Below are 21,428 nucleotides of genomic sequence, written 5' to 3'. Positions count from 1 at the left end.
GAAAAGGAGTACTTGTGGCACCTTAGAGACTAACCAATTTATTTGAGCATGAGCTTTCGTGAGCTACAGCTCACTTCATCAGATGTATACCGTGGAAACTGCAGCAGACTTTATATACACACAGAGAATCTCTGTGTGTATATAAAGTCTGCTGCAGTTTCCACGGTATACATCTGATGAAGTGAGCTGTAGCTCACGAAAGCTCATGCTCAAATAAATTGGTTAGTCTCTAAGGTGCCACAAGTACTCCTTTTCTTTTTGCGAATACAGACTAACACGGCTGTTCCTCTGAAACCTGAGAATTTTATTGCCAGCATCAGTGGGAACAAGAACAACCTGAAATTTTCTAATTCATAATGGATCCTCTGATCTTTAGTGTGACCTAAGATGCTTCTTCAGTCTTGCACCTTGTACCTTCAGTCTTGTATCTTTCATTTTAATCCATGTCAATTACTTCAAAAATGTTGATACTGAACATATCAAGCAAACATGCTATTTACATTCTCTATTACTTTTTAATGTCAAATATCAGTGACTATTGTGCACTGATCAGCTAGAGATAATCATTTTGCAGTTGGTGGCTGTTAATCTCATCTTCTGGCTGAGCTGGGAGAATTTCGATTAATGAAAGAAAGCTTAATACTTCTAATTTCTGACCCCCTGGAGTGAAGGGTGACTTATGGATTAAAATGTTAGAAAGGAATGTGAGCTAAGAGTCATGGGAATTTTGACACATAGGTTAGGCAGCAAAGAAAAACAAAAGCATAATTTTCCATGGATGCAGAATTCATCCTTTCATATAAAATGTGAAGTATTTCCGAATGTAATCTGCTGCAAAAACATTGGATAGTCAGTAGAGATGTGCCAAAGGTTTCTCTGTTAATTCAAATATCAGTGAACAGCACATTTGCTGGTTCATGAGCTTTATTGCAAACACTTAGTCTTCATCCCACTTTTATAAAAGACAAAAAAAAAAGATGAACTTCATCTGTTCATCAGTAGAACTTCTATTACTAGCGTGGAATAAAAAGAACAAAAAGACGTCAAAGGACAAATACTATGGCCCATATCATCTCATCCGGCGGAGCTGTGTTCAATGCCAGACTCAAGAGGACCAAATGTGGCTTCAATCCCTGATTCAGGGCATACATTTGGGCCACTCTAATTTATATCTCACTGCTCATGCTCTCAAGAAACCATTATGACAGCCGGGAATCTGCTGACATAGGGTATCCTTACTATGTGTCCTCTTTCTCAGCCACATCTCTATGCGGGGGAGGGAGGGATGTAGGGGTGTAATGCAGGAATCACCACCCAGGGGGAATTCTCTATAGATAAAACAGCGTTACATCTTCATTGTGTTGCCAGAGAGGTGCAAAATAACCAAAATGAGTTGATAATCAGTCCATCAGGCACATTCATACATACTTGCCATGCCAAAAGTTTGACTTCTCTTGAGGCCCAGATTTAGTGAGACGTGAAGCTACAAAATAATGATGATCCAGCATAATTCACCAAAAATGTACTTCGTTCATTTATCTTGGCAGGTATAATATAGCTAGGGAAACTAGCTACATACATTTTGTATTATATGCACTTCATTGTATATAATATTTTGATACCGCCTGCAGCTAATTTATGAAGATGTTTAACCTCTTTATAGGTAACATTGTTTTTCTGCTAAGGTATATTTTTGAATCTGTGCTGTTTGCTTGTTGTGCTCTTTGCAAAGTCTCAAGTTGATTGACACAATTTAGTCTAATGAAATTAAACAAAAAGCAATGTTTGTCCCTTGCAGAGAAAATAGCAAACAGTAATCCAGTAACATAGTAGACAAAATGGTACATATGTTAAAAATGCTCACTTTCAACATTTAAAATAAATTGATGGAAAAAGACTATACCCATTTATGAATCTTACTCTTATCATTTCTGTCTAACATGGAAAAGTATAACTTGAATAAAACCAAAATTCTGCTTCCCACTTGCTTTTCAGAGCTTATATATTTTGTCTGCAAAATTATGGAAGCTGGGTGCTGAATTTTAAATTCTCGTGTCTCTTTCATTAAGTGTGACTTCTCTCATTCTATATCCAAATTTACTGTAGTCCTTTACAAATCTGATATTTCCTACTTATTTTTTATCCTGTAAACTAGATCAAGCTGAATCATGATGATACAGAGGTTGTAGAAAATGTTGATGCTGGGGGTAAAGGGGATGAGGGAGAAGAAATCAATAGCTTATAATGTGCAGTTATCTCCTTGTCATCTTTTCAGTGCCCTCAATTTTGGATCCTTGTCTGTATTTCCAGCACTTTTGGTTTTAAGAGCTAGATGCATTCAAGACTTTTCAATGAGACTGTAGTCATAATTATGGCACATGTGCATGTAAGCACTGTTCTTTCAAATCAAGAGAGTGTCTTAACTGGATCTAATTTTGTCTGTTCCCCTCAGCTTCCCTTCTACTCATCCCCTGTACAGACAGACATATCAAGCACAATGCCACTGTCATCCTTGCTGCCTTTATAGCAGACAATCTGTTTATTTGTATTTGAATAGTTTTATCCGCCTTCTAGTGCAGCAGCTGAGCTAATGCAGTTTATTTCAAAACTGTTGAGCAGCTAATTATGACATCTTGGGTTCAGTCAAAACTTCTGACTCTGGCAGATGTGTGTGTGCGCAAATATTTGTCTGTAGGTGGCAGTGGGCATACACTATGCAACAATATTCCCAACTTGGGGTCATGATGAGAAACTACTTGCAGATTCATATTTTCAATGCCTTTTCCTTTTCATGGTGTTTTTATTTTTTTTTAAATGAAATTCCATAGAGCTTTAAAGATTGAATCTCTTTGCAAGCTTTGTTGACCTTTTTAGCAACAAAACCTCTACTGGTTTCTTCTCATTCCAAATGCTGATGCTTTATATCCATTTTTAAACTAGTATTCACTCAGCTAAGACTGGGATATATTTTAAAGCCCTTTTTTGGAAAATGATTATGAAAGTAACTTTCATATTAAAACAGACGGAATATGCTAATTTTTCAGTCTTCTCCCTTCTTGAAGTATTTCTTTTTCTGCCATTCAGAGACACTTTGAAATAAAATACTGTGTAGATGGTTGTTTTAAAGATATTTTTTAATACCATAAGACTTCCCACTGCATCTCTGCGATCTGAAGCCTTTGGAAAAGGAAGTGTGGAAAGACAGCAGGATTGCTGATCTTTGGATGCCCAAATTTAGGGGTAACATCTGTGTGTGAGGTGGGAAAGACATAGATGTCTGTGATGGAGGATAACTCTGGAATTCAGGGAACATGAGGCCTATAGGTTGGCAGGAAGGGAAGAAGATTGGTGGAATTATCTTAAAGGATGAAGGGAGAGAGCTGGAAGCATGCAGATGTGGGGAAGAGCAGAGAAGATGGTGAGAGGGAAGAAGCTATGGATCTGAAGAGTATTTGAATAAGCTGTTCCAAGTCCTAACATTTTGTTATGAACTACTGAGACTCTGTCATCATGGTACACCAAACATTTCTTTTGAGATCACTTGGAGGTCTAGCACTGACCCTTTGATTTTCACTTTGTATCAGCTTCCTATGAATAAAAATAATGGGTCAAAGCCAAATAATAACAAACATTAGAAAGAGTGACATACAATACAAAAAAAGGGAGCAGAAGGGTGGTCCAATGGTTAGGTCACTAGCCTATGCCATGGGACATCTTGATTCAGTTCCTGCTCTGCCACAGACATCTTGTGAGAGACCTTGGGCATGTCAATTAGTCTCCCTCTGCCTCAGTTCCCATCTGTAAAATAGTGATAAGAGCACTTCCCACCTTAAAGGGGTGGTCTGAGGACAAAGACTGTGAGGTGCTCAATGCTACGGTGATGGAGGCCATGCAAACAACAAAGATAGATTGAATTCCTGACACTCTGCATCATATCCCATCTGAGTTTCTATTGAGATTTTAAACACTGAGTAATTAAAACTAATAGGGAAAAATCAGCCCAAATTTTAAGAAGCATATGTGGAAGAGAAGTGTCTATAAACATATCACATTTCAGACTTACAGCTTGCAACAGTTCCGAGATACTACAAGTCAATGAGCATGAAAGGAAATGTCTTTAAATTTAAGCCTAACAAATAAAAAGCAGCAGAGTCCAAAACCCCAAACTTGGAAAAGCAACTTTACTGCATATACTCCCAGGGAAAATCTGGCTCCATTGTGGTAATTGGAACCAGGATTTCATCATCTACTTTTGATTTTTATTATGTATTACTGTAGATATCCATTCTTTATCCAAAAAATATTACTTTGATACATATGTACATTTAATTTTAAATAAATTGGATCAAAACAATACAAAACAACTCTCTTGAATGAGAACTATAAAGTCATTACTTAAGCTTTCAGCTAAACAGGAACACGGTGAGTACTCCATACTTACAATCTCTTACCTTTACTATTTACGTTATTTAAGGCTCTGGATCTGTATTATACCATATGAACTTTAAGCCTACCCTGTTGAAGTCCATTCTTGCTGAATAAAGGCCTTATACTTGAAATCCAGTACATAACTGAGCCAGTTTTAGCAGAGATGTTTGATATTAGGTCAAATGAGCGAATTTCTAGTTATGTTCTTCAGCCATTTTAGACCATGCTAACATTTCAGGTGTACTAACAGTAGACCTGGTCAGAAATGTCATTGATTCATCAAACCTGAAATGGTTCAAGAAAACTGAGTTTGATGAATTTTTGTTGCATAGCCAGCAGGGTTCTGTGAGGGATGGTGGGCCTCACGCCCCAGGGCCCCAGGCATTGCTCAGGCCACAACCACCACCCAGCAGCTCACCTGAGTAACCAGCAAAGGGAACCAATGAAGGCTTAGCTCACAGAGGGCACCACACCCTGACGGGGGGAAACATCCAGGACCTCAGTTGGCTGAGGTGCTCTATATAAACCAGGAAGTAGCAAAGAAAGTTGTCTGAGCAACTAGAGGATTCTCTGGTTGGCTGCCACTAAGGACTCCTCCTGCTTGCCTGACCTATGGTTCCTGTTCCTCCTATCCTAGAACTGCATCTATTCCCAGTTCCTGCTTTCCTGCCTTACTTCATGTTGCTGCTTCTATGCCTTACCACTGGCTCTGGCTCTGACCTTCATCTTGGTACCTGGCACTGTCTTTGGCTCCAACTGCTATACATGACTGCCAGTGCCCTGGTCATTACAATGACCAGGGCATAAGCTATCCCATTGAGTGACCTGCTTCTCTGCAAGTTCATGTAGCGGAGTGCTGAGGCTTCCAAGGTCCATGAGTCTGGGGTAGACCTGCCATGTGGACTGGCCATAGGCTGGGGACCCCAGGGCTTCCAGGTTTTCTGCTATGAAGCTGGGAGCCTGGAAAACCTTGGGTGTCTCAGTATTTCCAGGCTTCTTGCCACAGAGCTAGGAGCCTGGAAGCCTCCTTGCCAGCTGGCTCTTCAGGCTGCCCAACTCTTGGGGCAATTGGCTCCTCAGGCTGCAGGAGTTGGGCAGCTTGAGGAGTCAACTGGTCCAAGGGTTTGGTAGCTCTGGAGTCCCAGCCTGGGGGAGTCTGCAAAGCAGGGCTGACCCAGAGCAACAGGCTCCAAGATCACCAGCAGCTGCTGAATGAAATTGACATGAATCTTGTCAGTTGCACTGGGCCCACCACCCAATAAGAGCATAGATGTATTTTTTGGAGACATCATGTTTCAGCATTTCTGAAATTAATTTTTTTTTGAATCTTCAGTTTATGGGAAATCTCAATGTTGAAATTTCCTTTTGAACCAGAAATTCTGAGTTTTAGCCAGCTTTTATGAACAGTGACTGGACTAAAAGTCAATATATATTAACTTTTATATAGTTTTTTATATATATTGAAAATTATGTTGAAAATATATATATAAAATTTAATTTTCAACATTTTTGTTTAGTCATCTAAACCAGAAAATACTTTTGCTTATTCCTTAGTCAAAGTTGGCTGGAAGTCTTGATTTATTATGTTTTACTTTTAAGAATAAAATCTCTTCTTTCCTTGTCTGCCAAACTAGAGGGATTTAAAAAAATGTTACAAGTTTCTGGAAGTAGAAAAGACCAAATGACCACAAGGTATGGTGTACTGAACTTGGATCTAGGATACATAGTACATATTTATGGGAGAGAGGGTGGTCAAGATATGCAGAAAACAGTAGAATGAACTATTAACTATGGTTTGTAACCTGTCCTTTAAATCAGCTTCTGTAACCAAATGACTGCAAGATAGCTAATGTAATGCCAATATTTAAGAAGGGCTCTAGAGGTGATCCTGGCAATTACAGACTGGTAAGTCTAACGTCAGTACCGGGAAAATTAGTTGAAACAATAGTAAAGAATAAAATTGTCAGACACATAAAAGAACATAAATACTTGTGCAAAAGTCAATATGGTTTCTGTAAAGGTTTTTGACTGTTTGTTAGAGGGTGGAGATGGATGGCAGGAGAGAGATCACTCGATCATCACCTGTTAGGTTCACTCCCTCTGGGGCACCTGGCATTGGCCACCATCGATAGGATACTGGGCTGGATGGACCTTTGGTCTGATCCAGTATGGCCATTCTTATGTTCTTATCAGGGTTGGAAGGGACCTCAGGAGGTCATCTAGTCCAACCCCTTGCTCAAAGCAGAACCAATCCGCAACTAAATCATCCATGCTCCCTGTGTAATGACTTTACTGAAGAAATAAAGGAATGGTTTTGATTTATCTAAAGGTTAATTAACAGATCACTTATGATTTAATTTTTGGTCTCTTGAGAGAAATATCAAATAAAGGCCAAATTCTGCACTTCTTGCATGTGCATGCACATGCAATCTATTGGAATCAATTGGAATTTTTGGTTCAAAGGATTGAACTGTGTGTGTTTGTCAGCAGAGAGCTGGGTTTTTCCAAGAGCCATAAAGAATAATTCAGAATCATAAAACTTTTGATAATTCTGCTATAAGTGATAACATAGTGGTTCCATGATATGACTACATGGGTCAAGTAAACTAAGAAAACAAAGACAAATGGCAATATGTCCAAATTGTCATGTGTTGACTCAGGTGGAGAGCAACTGGAATTGTTTGAAGGCATTCCAATAGGCTGTGAAAGATAGACAAGAGGTTATATAGTTATTGGATTCTTAACTTTAACTTCCTTTGATTTTTGGGTGGTATTCCTCTTTAAATGAAACACTGTTTCTAGTATTCTCCCACCCCTCTACCTTGAGGAATAAGGAAAAAGCTGAGCAAGTTAATTGCAATGCTATGAGTGGTACATTGTATTCATTTTTGTAAGTATGAGACATTCAGTTAATTGAATTAAAAGCTTATGGCCCAATTCACAAACCTTGGGAACATAAAATTGATTGTTCTATAATGTACTAAGGAGCTTGTGATTTGGACCTCAGGGATTAGCATCTGATATCTTAAAAATCTTACATACTGAATGTTTTCATAGTTAATGCACTTTAGTCATGCCTCATAACCCATTATATATGGGCTGATATATCCCTGATTTGCTTAATGTAAAATTCCAATAGATATTAGTGTTGCAAAATGGCATTTCATTGGAGTCTGTTATACTTACTGCACACTGACAGATTTACTGTGTGTATGTACTTAAAAAAAACAACTAGAATGATAAAAAAATGATCATGGTACACATTAAATGAATTAAAAACTGGCTAAATGATTTTAAAAGAAGGCTAAATGTAGTTTTAAACAGGAAATTGGTGAGCGGGTGTGTTTAAAGGAGTCCTGCAGGAATCAATTCTTGGCTCTCAGCTGTTTCACACTTTTTAAAATTACCTGGGAGAGCATACAATTATCACTGATAAAATTTGCAGATGATACAAAGACTGGGCGAGTGGTACTGATAAAGAGCAACCTGGATTGCTTAGTAAACTGAGCACAAGCAAACAGTATGTATTTTAATACTGCTAAATGTAAAAGTATGCATCTAGGAATTCAGAACATAGGCCATACTTACAATATGGGTGACCATTCTGGGAAGCTGTGACTCTAAAAAAAAGATTTGGCGTGACATGATGAACATGCATTTCCACTGTGATGCTATGACTAATGTGACCCTTGAAAGCATAAACAGGGGAATCTCAAGAAGGAGTAGAGAAGTTATTTTACTTGGCAGTGGTTAGACCACTGCTGGAATACTCTGTCCAGTTCTGGTGTCAACAGGTCAAGAAGGATGTTGAAAAATTGGAGAGGGTTCAGAGAGGAGCCATGAGAAAGGTTAAAGGTTTGGGAAAATATGTCTTATAGTGATAGACTCAAGGAGCTCAATCTACTTAGCTTAACAAAGAGAAGGTTAAGGGGTGACTTCATCAGAATCTACATGGGAAACAAATATTTGATAATCTTCTATCTACCAGAGAAAGGTATAACATGATCTGGCTGGAAGTTGAAGCTAGACAAATTTTAACAATGAGGGTAATTAACCTTTGGAACAATTTACGAAGTGTTGTGGTGGATTCTTCCTTACTGGCCATGTCATAAATATAAAGGGAAGAGTAACCACCTTTCTGTATACAGTGCTATAAAATCCCTTCTGCCAGAGGCAACATCCTGTTACCTGTAAAGGGTTAAGAAGCTCAGCTAACCTGACTGGCACCTGACCCAAAGGACCAATAAAGGAACAAGATACTTTCAAATCTTGGGGGAGGGGAAGGCTTTTGTTTGTGCTCTTTGTTTACATGTTTGTTCTCTCTTGGGACTGAGAGAGGCCAGACAGAAATCCATCTTCTCCAATCCATCCTAATCCAAGTCTCCAATATTGCAACCAGTATAGGTAAGCCATGCAAGGCGGATTAGTTTATCTTTTGTTTTATGTGAATTTTCCCTGTGTTAGGAGGGAGGTTTATTCCTGTTTTCTGTAACTTTAAGGTTTTGCCCAGAGGGGGATCCTCTGTGTTTTGAATCTGAATACCCTGTAAAGTATTTTCCATCCTGATTTTACAGAGGTGATTCTTTTACCTTTTCTTTAATTAAAATTCTTCTTTTAAGAACCTGATTGATTTTTCATTGTTCTTAAGATCCAAGGGTTTGGGTCTGTGTTCACCTGTACAAATTCGTGAGGATTATTATCAAGCCTTCCCCAGGAAAGGGGGTGTAGGCTTGGGGGGATATTTTTGGGAAAGACATCTCCAAGTGGTCTCTTTCCCTGTTCCTTTTTAAAAATGCTTGATGGTGGCAGCATACTGTTCAAGGCCAAGGCAAAGTTTGTACCTTGGGGAAGTTTTTAACCTCAGCTGGTAAGAATAAGTTTAGGGGGTCTTTCATGCGGGTCCTCACATCTGTACCCTAGAGCCCAGAGTGGGGAAGGAACCCTCACAGGCCATTTTTAAATCAAGATTGGATTTAATTTAAAATATATGCTTGAAGTCAAAAGGAACTATTTTGTTCTATGGCCTGTGTTATTTATACAGGGAATCAGACTAGATGATCCCAATGGTTCCTTCTGTCCTTGGAATCTCTGAGTCTATGAATCCCCACCCTCAAAGCTGCCTTACATCCAGACACACAGAGAAAAAAAGTTTCTGGTTTGTCAGTGGCTACAGAATGAAAAACACCATCAAACCGAGCATCATAAATAAATTGTACTGAATTCATGTTTGCATTTGGGCTGTTGATTAATTGTAGTTAACTCATGTGATTAACTAAAAAAATTAATCATGATTAATTGCAGTTTTAATCAAACTGTTAAACAATAGAATACCAATTGAAATGTATTAAATATTTTTGGATGTTTTTCTACATTTTTAAATATATTGATTTCAATTACAACACAGTACAGTACACAAAGCTGACAGTGCTCACTTTATATTTTTTATTACAAATATTTGCACTGTAAGAATGGCAAACAACAGAAATAGTATTTTTCTATTGGTGTTTTTTTAATCGTGTGATTGGTGTTTTTTAAATTGTGCAATAGCCCTAGTTTGCATGATTAACAGTTTGGGCAATTTTGAATATGATGGCAGGAAATGAAATTAGTCTATTGTATAGCAGGCCTCAGATTCTAGGGTTCCCTTCTGCTTCCACAGGAGACAATAGCAATTAACTATGGTATTGAATATCCTTTTGGCAGATATTGCTATAAGATGTATTTCCGAAACAATTTAAAGTAAAATTTTCAAAGTGATTTAAGAGACTAGGTCACATTTGCAAAAGTGACTTAAGCACTTAGACGCCTAGGTCCCATTGACTTTCAATAAGATTAAAGGTATCTACACAGCAGGTGGTAGGTGTAATTTGCTGCACGTGTAGACACACACGTGGTAGCTCTGATTGACCTAATGCCAAAGCTGCCACCTGTACCATGATGGCTACACTGCTATTTTTAGGCACTAGCTTGGGAGGAGCTAGCATATGCGTGTCTACCCATACTGGGAATTACAGTTCTCTGGGTAGCTCTTGGGCCTTTGTCACTTTTGAAAATGAGAGTTCGGCATTTGTGAAATGTTACCCATACTTGCTTTCTTGCTAGTCAAATTTATTCTCTTCTAAGTAATTGCTTAAATTCATTCTGTTTACTGGTGAATAGTTTTCCCCAAATAAGTGTCATTTATCGATACATTTTAACTTGGCACAAAGGAATCTAAAAATGGCTTAATTCTTGTCTTTTCTTTAACTTTATCTAAAATATAATTGTGTACAGTCAACATAAGTTGTCACAATATTGATGGTGTCACTTAGTCCAATGGCAGTCTTTTGTCTAATTGTTAAGCAATGATTGGTTGTGTCCCTAGAACAAAGCCCATATCAAGGGGTGACACATAGCTGCACCACCTCGAGAGTGCATGGATGGGGCAAGTTACAGCTCAGGGAGCCAAAACTTCCTTCCTATCACCCCTTGCTTCCAAAGGTAGTAATTTACTACTAGCTGATGCCCTTGACATGCTAGTTCAGTGGAGCTGGCCAGCACAATGCAGGAGTGGAACTCATTTTCCATCACTCTGTGACCACTTCCTGCCCAGCTACTTTGGAGTGAGAATAAGTGAGTTGACAGTCCGCTTTACTCTTGTGTATCTGAGCTGGGTAGCCTATGTAGGTTAGGGTACATTGGGGAAGGAGGATTAGTATTAGTTCCCTTCCTCTTTTTGGGAGGGTGCACCTTCAAGGTGAAAAACTTGCCCATTACATGAGTACATAAGTTAAGTACTGTGTATCTTCAAAACTGTTTTAAGTAGTAAGAAATGGCCTTCTAGAAGAATATCATACATAGTGTTGGTGACAATAAAATTATTACTGAAAGAAAAATTTTCCGTGTCCCAAATCTTTAGAAGTGTTGGTACAAAAATATATGTGTACTTTGCGCTCACCCAGCTTAGGTGCACCAATACCATGCAGATCAGGATTTGCACGTGTGTGTAACTAGATGTGATGGGGCATTTGCCCAACACTGGCCACTAAGGGGTTAATAGAGAGGCTGTATAAAAATTATCCAATGTGAGAGGGGCTGTGAAGAGTGGCCAATCAGGGCCCAGCAGGCTCATATTAAAAAAAAAAAAGCCTATGGGCAGAGCAAGGTCGGTAGCTACCTGGAGCTTGAGGAGGGAGCACTGTGTCTCTAGCAGGCTGAGAGACCTTTGGCACCTTGGACAGAGCTCCTGCTGGCAGGGACGAGGGGCGTAAGAAGAGCTCCTGGCTGGCTGTTGAGACTGGGTAGCTGCAGGCCTTGAGGAAGGGCAAAGAAGGTGAATGTGGTCAAAGGAGACATAACAGCAGGGAAAGGAATTTGGGGCACAGGAGGAGATTGCAATCTACAGAGTCTCTGGCTGGGACCTGGAGTAGTGGGCAGGCCTAGATCCCCCCCACTCACCACTGGGAAAGTGGCAGGACAATTTATACAGTCGCCACTGGGGAAGTGGTTGGACTACTGAGGGGCTAAACTTTCCCCAGAAGGGGGGAACGTGGAAAGTGATGCAGCCAGAGGGCCGAGCCATGAAGAGGACGCTGCGGTTCCTGAGGCTGTGAGAGGGGCTGCATGCAGCCAGCAGAGATGCAGTGATGGTGTGCAAGCCACGAACAGCGGGTACCGGCCTCCAGCTAATCCCCCAAGATGACCAGCAGTAGGTGCCAGTGTGGCAGTGAGTGACGTACCCCATTACACTAGGCACAAATGCACTAGGCACACAATGTTTCTGTGATGCAAGCTGGAGATGGAGAGGTGGTTTAACATGCACTTTTGAAGATTTTGGTTCTCTTGCAAAGAAGGGTGACTTAGTGTTCAGTACATAAAGTGATCCAACACAGATATTTTGCGTAATATCTGATATCTGAGAAAGTTAAGCATGTTAAAACTAAGGCTGGGTAAACCTTGCAAAGTTTTGTTTATGAAGGGGTTTAGGGGCATGGATATTAGATTCCCTCTGTTTTTCAGTTCAGTGCAATTTGGAACATTCAGGATAAACAGGATTGACACTGGAAGTTCTGCTTGGCCCTTACATTCCATGACTGTAAGCTAGGATAATTTTAATCCATGTGTTGAAAATGGATAGAAATTCCCCAGACCAGCTCCTGTATTTAGTATAGCAGTGCTAGCATTGGGAATAACTCTAGTAGTGTGTCAAGTAGCAACACCTGCAATGTTTTTTTTTTCTGCGAAAGAGCAAATGGGCAGATAAATGTCCCGAGAATCAGTAAAACTCCTCCTTGATTGTGACCTCAGCATGTACATATTTGCAAGTCACTGACAGTTAAAATAAACCTGGGTAGTTCAACAGTTGACTGTAGAAAAACACATCCCACTCTTCCTAGAAAATGTTATTGAAGACAAAGCGATTAGGGCTGCATCATTACCTTTGAGCCCAGTTCTGAATGTCCCTGAACACTAGGGGGTAAATTTTCAAACTGTCCTACAGAAGAGCTGCATAGAGAATACCAGTTTTGCTTAATACAAAGTGCTTGGGGAAATTTATCCCTGAGTATTCAAATTAGTCATTAATCAAAAAAGCAATTTGTTGGGCATTTGAAAATCGTTACTAGTTTGAAGGACTTAGAATTTCTATTTTAAGAAGTCCAGTGGGCATACAGAACTTCAGCCACCACTGGGGAATATCCAGTCTACCAGGCAGTTTAAATACTGTATCTCCTACAAGCATATGTGGCTTAATTTTCACAGTTCTATTGTAACTGTTTTACTGTACAGTATTTATTCATAATGGGGAAAAATAACCTTCAGTAAAACAAGTAATATGAGCTTCTTGTAACCAAGAATGTTAACTGGTTTGCAGAGCCCTTGTTGGCTCATCTTGTAGCAGATGTGCTACTGTGTGAAAGCATACATACAACATGTTCAAGTCTAACCTAACTACACATGTACGCTGACTTTAGAAAAGGAATGGTTGAGTAAATAAAGGGATAAAGGTTATATTACCCTGCAGCACTCACCTTCTTTTGCTGCAGGTTGTGTCCCAAACACTAGTGTCTAGTATGGTTGCTGCAGTGTTTTTAGACCATTGTTTCTATTACACTGTAGAAAGTTTTTTCTTCCATGGATTTCAAACTGTTTAAAAAAATGTCTGATTATAGCACAGCCCGTGTGGTTGGGGTGGGCATTTGGGGTAGGTGCCTGGGCATGTCTTCCCGGTACATTAGGTCCACGTGCAGAGGGGGAAGCAGGTACTGCACACTTATTACTACCCTCACCACATAGGTGGGTGCAGAATGGGCTGAACCTTGGCTGAGCCCCCAGCACAAGGTGGGGTGTAGTAATCTGCTACTATTGGGCTTTCTGTGGCACAATTCTTTCCAAGAGGTGCTCCTGGGGAAGTATCCAGCACTCTTGCCTTTACACAGGGGCAGATTGTATGCATAGTGAGTAATCAAGCTGTTAATAAGGGTGAACCATCTTGAGTAGAGATGGGAAGTCCTGGTGTCCTTATGCAGTTTCAGGAAAATGTCTCATTCAGAAACTCCAGGAAGTGGAATGGTATGAATGATGCTCAGTGGAATGTAGCTGCTGTTGCTAGGAGAGATGGATGGGGCCATAAATGATTAATAAAGACACCATTGGATCAAGAGTTGGTCTACATATTATCCGTATAAGGCTTTCATAAGTTGCCTCTGATGTGTTCTTCACTAACTCATATAGATTTGGCTAGATAAGGGCATTTTATTAAAATAGATCCTTTGCACTTAGTGTTTATAAAATGTGGGCATGTTTCAAAATGGAATGGAAGGCATTAGTAGCATAGAAGTCTTTATTTTCTCTGGTCTTGTACCTAAACCTCTCACTTCTGGGAGGCCATTTCTTCTCCTTGACAGAAGGCAATAAAAGATATTCCATGTGAAGAAAGAACAAAATATTGCCTACTCATTACCTGTGGGATTCATGTGAAGGTAATTTACTATTTCACACATGATGATACGTCTCCATTGGCTTTTTAATATGTATTTGTTTTAGATTGTTGGATTCTGTTCAGTGGAGTCACTATTGCTAAGACTGATAAGGTAAGCAGAAGGAATATTTTTGCTCTATTGGGGAAAAAATGCCATTGGCTTGCTCACATAATTAAGGTCCATACGTTTGGAAAGCAGCTGCTCAGGTCAATGTATAAAACAATGCATTCTCAAAAAATGCACCCACATTTTCACAAGTGTTTCTCACAATGTGCAAATTAGGTAATTACATGTGCAAATGAGTAAGTAGGAGCTATGCAATTTGCATGTGAAGTCACAGTAAATGTATATGCAAATGCTTCATAACTTTTTCCCAACTAATTTTAAACTGAGTCTATGTTCAAGTGGATATTAGGTTCAGTGGGCCGAAATCAGTTTGGTGTAACTCCATTGACTGCAGTGGAATTGTAACTGCTTACACCAGGGCTACATTTTATACCAATGTTAATTTTACCGCTTTAGCCAGGAACTCTGTTTTGTTCCTGTACGAAAGAAAACACCTTCAGCAAAATAATGTCCCTAACACCATTCTAGGGCATTGATGTTGTGTGGTTTCAAGGAGATGAATCACCTGTTTCTGCAGTGCGTAAGATACTGGAGGTCTCCCATGCAACTACTCAGCCTCAACTAACTTGCAAGAGCTCAGGGGTGGGCATGGCTCCAAGACATGATGGAGCAGTTGGCTGTAAACCCCTTCATGCTATCTGGAAATCTATGTGTGTGTGTGTGTGTGTGTGTGCACTCTCTTTCAGTCAGTGCCACAGTGAGCTGCTTGACTCTTGTACACTAATAGAGAGTTTATCAAAGTTGTTAAAACTAACTGCTACAAAGTCCCATGTTTGACCATGGATCTATTTTTGTGGTTTCACACACAGACCTGTGTCATCCACTGTCATAAAAATGTGGCAAAACTTGGAAATTTAAGTATCTCACTGGAAGAATGTGCTGCTGAAATCTTTGCTAGGAGGCTTTTAAAGTTCCATAAAAGCAGTGGGTTTTCTGGACTTTTCACAGATTTGCTGAAAAGTTCTCAGCCTTTGTCAGCATTGGTGACAAATGAGTTCTGCTATAAAGGAATTTTCATACCATTGAAATAATGTAGGACAATGACTGCAGGGTTTGTAAAATGTGAACTTTCACAGTAATGACAAAATATCTTAAATAGGCAGAGGACTACTGACAGAACTGGAAAGTTGTTAAAACTTTGTCTTGCTGCAAAAAATAGTAGCCAGCTTTGATTTCCCCTCTCCTCACCAATGTGAAAGCTTTTTCCTCTGTGAATTTTTCACTTATTAGAATATTATACCTAGTAGAAACTGCAAAGAATGCCCAAACATTTAGGGCCCAATCCAAAGCCCACTGAAGTAAATACAAAAATTCATATTGATTTCAGTGGGCTTAGGATCAGTGCCCTAGCAAGAAATATTGTGATTGCATGGTACAAACCCTGAGTTCCACTATTTGTCTTTTAAAAGATCATAGTACAAGCAACATAGCATAATGAAATCATAGGGGCTCAACAAAAACAGTGCAGCTATAGTAACTCTTAACTGGAGACCCTAGTGGCACATAAAATACAATATCACCCAGCTACTCATCAAATAAAGTACTACTGTATGAATACTGTCTTCAATCATCCTTGTTGTTTTGTGAAGGAAGGGAGAGAAAATCCTGTGACTAAGGAAATACAGATTAAAGCAACTGTGCCATAAGGCACAAAAATAATATCCTGGTTCAAGAGGATGTCAAACTCTAGAATGGAGTAATCACAGAAGACACCGAAAGAGCTCTATCAAATTTTCCCCGTCACTTATAGGTTTCCAAAGCTTGCTTCCAAATTATGAGCAATGGAGGAAAAACATAAATATATCCAAATAAGAAGAAGCTGATGGATCTTAATATTTTAGAAACATGGAAGTTATTCTGGAGCATATTAAACAGTCAAGTACCTATGAACCCTATTATTTTTTTGAATATATAAAAAAGTTTTTTACTGTTTAAAATTCATTTATTGATTGTAAAGTGTTGTAGTAAATTCTAGCCATACAGTGGTACACAGAATCTGTAAAATACAGGCAAAGAGAGTGTGTTTTAATGGTGGCCCTGTTACATGAAGTCTTCCAAGTTTTTTCTTAATGTGCAAGCAAATGTTCAGCCTTGGGAAGACATACAGTGGTGTTAATGCTTAGTTATGCAGATTGCTGATAGATGCAGTTTCTGGAAAGGGAGCTGTGCCATCAGAAGGATAAGGGAGGGAGAAGAGTTATTTAAGCTCCAGTGTGGACACACAAACAAATCAATATAAACTGGCCATCAATAAGTTTAGGCTCAAATTAGGTGAAGTTTCTAATCATCAGAGAAGTGAAGTTCTGGAACAGCCTTTCAAGGGGGGCAGTGGGGGCAAAAAACCTAATTGGCTTCAATACTGAGCTTGATAATTTTATGGAGGGGATGGTATGATGGGACTGCCTATAATGGCATGTGGCCAATCAGTGACTGCCAGTAGTAAAAATCCCCCAAGGTTGGTGATGGGACACTAGATGGGGCGGGCTCTGTGTTACTACAGAGAATTCTTTCCCAGGAATCTGCCTGGTGGGTCTTTCCCACATGCTCAGGGTATAACTGATTACCATATTTGGGGTCAGGAAGGAATATTCCCCCAGGTCAGATAGGCAGAGACCTGGGCATTTTTTGCCTTCCTCTGCAGCATGGGGCATAGGTCATTTGCAGGTTTAAACTAGTGTAAATGGTGAATTCTCTGTAACTTGAAGGCTTTAAACCATGTTTTGAGGACTTCAGTAACTCAGCCAGAGGTTAGGGGTCTATTACAGGAGTGGGTGGGTGAGGTTCTATGGCCTGCAATATGCAGGAGGTCAGACTAGATCATCTCTGACACAAAAGTGCTTGAACAACACTAATACAATGGAACACACAGACTATGCCGGAAGAGGGCAAAGAGACAGCACAAGGTAAATATAAATGTATTTAATCACATTAGAAACAAGAATGTGATGGTAGTCCCTTTACTGTAACAAGGGAAAAAAGGAGATCTAAAGAGGATGCTGAACAAGCAGAGATGTTAATTGAATTTTTGTGCTTCAGTCTTCCTGTAGAAAATAATAGGGAAATTCCTGTTTGAAAGGTAGCCATCCATACTGCAACTGGGTCTACATAGGTAAATGTTTTTGCCTCTGTGGTCCCCTTTGACTTCAGTATGTGGGTGCAAGGGTCTACCCACATGGATCCAATTGCAGGATCAAGCTGAGCTGCAATTTTTATGGGAAATCTTTTGTTGATCAAGCTCAGAGTTTAAAAAAACAGTCTACCGTGAGGCGGTATGATGGGAGACTGCAGAAGGAATGATTATGTAGCTTAGTAAGGCAGGGAGTTACAGCAGATTTGATTGAGGTATTTGAAATTTCATCCTGTCTCATGTAAAGTAACAACGGGCCACAGATGGTGACATTAAAGGCCAGGACATCTAGATCAACTAAGTTGATATGACTTTTGTTGTTATAAGATTTTTTTTTTTTAAAGTCCAGTCTCAGCTGTTTTAGTAACTCTGTGAAGCTGATGAGTCAAATTCATCCTTGGTGAATTCATTATAATTTTTATCAGGAATAAATGTGTTCTAATAACTCAAATCCACAGCTAAAACAATCTCTTTCATTGTTGGCTGCTCTTTCTTTTGATTATTTCATTATTATTTTCCCTGAAACTTTCCTCGGCAGGAGCTAGGTGCTATACCTCTGTGGTCTGCTCTGTCGACGTTTAAGAAAACCTGAGCAGGCACAACTATAGCTCAACATGCATCCATAGTCTCTGGGCCACAGCTGTAAGTGTTCTTCACAGTGAGAGATGTGTAAGAAGGAATTACTTTTACCTTGATTTTCTTACATGTTTCTGTGCTCAAGTGAAGATATTCCTAAAATCACACATAGATAACATTGAAACTCTGCTTCGGAATTATCCTAGTTAACTGGGCACAGTAATTTACTTTTAAAAAAACTACCTATATTTTTCTCGGCAGTGTCTATCAGTTAAACAGACATTTCATAACTTTCCTGAAATTTTATTTCCTTTTTCCATCAGTTGTGATCAAGTCACAATGGAAAATTTATTTAGAAACTCTGATGTAGGATACCTTCCTCTGTTAGTAGATTTAAAAGGATGTAATATGGTCTAAAATAGTTATTATTATTATTTTTAAAGGTTTTTAACAACTGTCACTTCAGCCATAGAAGTGTACATTTCTGAAGATTTCAGAAGGAACCAACACAAGTAAATTAACAGTTTTTAAGTCAGCCACTTTTTGTGGCAAGAAGAAAAGTCTAAATTACTATTAAAACTTGTTAACTTGATGTTGCTTTCCTTAACTAAATGATCAGAAGTAACTGGCCAGAAGTTATTCAGATTTTAGGAAGAAAATTATCTTTTAGCCCAAAGGATTTACTTGCTCTTTATCACTTCCAGTAGCTTCAGTATCAGTGTATATATGTAAGCGGGGGAATAATCCCGCTATTGTGGGGAACTTTCCTGGCTTCCGCACTACCCCGGTGAAGTGGGCTAGCGAAAGGATCTGAGTCCTCGCTCCCACTTCCTTTACCCAGTGGCCTCGCTGCCCTTGAGGACTCCCCTTCCACTCTCCTGTCTGGCAGAGTCCTTGTAACCCCAACAAGGCTGGGCCCAGGATTCCTGAGGGGCTCAACCCCCAACCCTGCTGTGGTCACCTAGGACAGGGGCTAGGGTGTCCGCAGTCCGGGTTACTCTCTCTGCACTGGGCACTTCTCTAACCCACTGACCATTACATACAAGTTAAAGCAAATGCAAGTTATTTAATCAACAATTAATTTTAAAAAGAATAAGGAAAAATGGGAAAGGTTAAAGGAAACACATCAACCCGCTCTGTGACAGGGAACATCACAAACAGTGTCTCTGGAACGTCAGGGCAGTTCACAGTCTGTTCCTTGTAAGTCCCAGGCCTCCTGCTCAGGCCCTGGCTGTGCTGCAGGGTTGCTGTTGGTTGGACACTTGCTCTGGTGGGGGCCTCACGCTCTCAGGCTCTAAGTGGTAGGACCCTTCTTCCCAGTGTCGCCCCCGCCCTGTCGGGGTTACGATCCAAGCCTGGCCTGCAGAGCCTCTTGGCGCAGGCGTCTCCCTGTGCTGGGCCCGCTGCCCAGGGTCCCCCTCGGTCTCCTCAGCTGCTCACCGCACCCAGCTCCGGACTGTTCCAGCCCCAGCTCCAGCGCTCTGTCCCAGCACGGCTGCTGCTGCTCTGCCTCCAGCTCCCTGGGCTGCTTCTTTGGCCCCTCTGACTCTGGTTGCTGCAGCTCTGCTCCCAGGACAGCTCTGCTCTGCAGGCTGCTTCTGTGACTCTGCTCCCAGCACTGACCTGCTTCCTGGGCTGCTTTTCTGGCCCCTCTGGCTCTGGTTGCTGCAGCTCTGCTCTCAGGGCAAGTCTGCTCTCTCTGGGCTGTGTCTCTGGCTTTGGGGCTGCAGCTCTGCTCCCAGGACAGGGTCGGCTCTCTCTGGATCTGGCACAGCTCTGCTCCCCAGTTCAGCTTGGGCCCCTGCTTTCTCCTTAGCTCAGCCCCACTCTGTCTGACCCAGGCAGATCCAGCTCACACAGAGGATGGGATCACCCGGCCTCCTGACTCTCTGATTAGCCTGCCCACCCTGTCATTCAGGCTGACCTGGAGCATTGACCTCTCCCCATTGTTCCTGGGGACTGGCAGTCTCAGGGTCCTGATACCCCATAGACCCTTCCCCCTTTTTAGTACTGGGAGCTATCAACTAAAACATCCCTACTGAATGTTAGTAAGTGGTCAACAGTTCCCTTACATATATATGCCCTGAGGAGAAAGGAAGGGGAATGTGTGCCAAGTTTTTGACTGGATAGAATTTTGGTGTGAAGTTCTAACCTTGTGAAACAGAGACTTATGATGGCATTGCCAAGCTGCACAAAATACACAATAGAGTGTATCTTACCTAACTTATATGTTATTGGTCCTAAAGGTGCCATGCACTCCTGGAAAGTACGGACTTCCCTCACCTCCTACGGAAATCAGTGGGAGTTAAGATGCTTACCACCTTGCAGGATTGAGCCCATAGTACAATGAACATTGGACCAGGCTTTCAAAACCTGAAACTTGTAAATGCAAAAATATTGCCAGCACAATTTAAACAATTTTTGGACTAGTATGGGCCAATTTCCCTTATTCTCTTGAGCGTTCTCACTGACTATATTGGGTACACTGAAATGAGTAAGTGGTTAAGGATCAGACCCAAGTCCCTGATTGTGCTGGCCTTAAATCAGTGCCTTAGACATCGAGATGTCTAAAATAGTGGCTACAATTATTTATGCTCCCACCAGTTACAGTTATAACTTCCTCCTTTAAGTAATGAAAAGAATTTTAAAACTACAGTGAAGTTTTTAAAAAAAAAAAAATACCATAGGTATATGGCCACCAGCTATCCGAGTTTCCTTTTGTCAGATATCTCCACTAGCCGGATATAACGAGCTATAGTTATATAATGTAAACCTTCACTTGACTACATGCTTCTCCATTGTGCCAGAGTCACGTATGATACAGTTGCAGTGTCACATACAATACAGTTCTGCCTCAGGCTGCTGAGTGCCCTCTTGTGGTTTTCTCTTTCTAATGAGGGAGCTTACTATGCAAACTCCATTGCCTGCCATAGGAAAAATGCTAATGCCTGTTGCCTTAAGGATGAGTTCTGGGCACTTCAGACAATTGTCCTCATTTTACTACTGTGCTTATGTGGATCCTGATGAATGAATTTCCTTTGCCACAGTAACTTGGCCGTGAGGAAAACATCCCTGTGCTCTGTCTGTTGTGGCCAGGGGCACGTTGTGTTAAGCTGAGGAGTTTGGCTCACACCAGAAGTGTTTGTGTGCCTGTTAGAGCATCCCCTCACAAGGAGCTCCTGGTTCTCCCAAGGTCCTGGGGAACAGACTGG

The sequence above is a fragment of the Caretta caretta genome, chromosome 4, assembly GCF_965140235.1.
Source record: "Caretta caretta isolate rCarCar2 chromosome 4, rCarCar1.hap1, whole genome shotgun sequence".
Classification (NCBI taxonomy): domain Eukaryota; kingdom Metazoa; phylum Chordata; order Testudines; family Cheloniidae; genus Caretta; species Caretta caretta.
The sequence above is the reverse complement of the archived record's forward strand: the minus strand, read 5'-3'. Positions refer to the sequence as shown.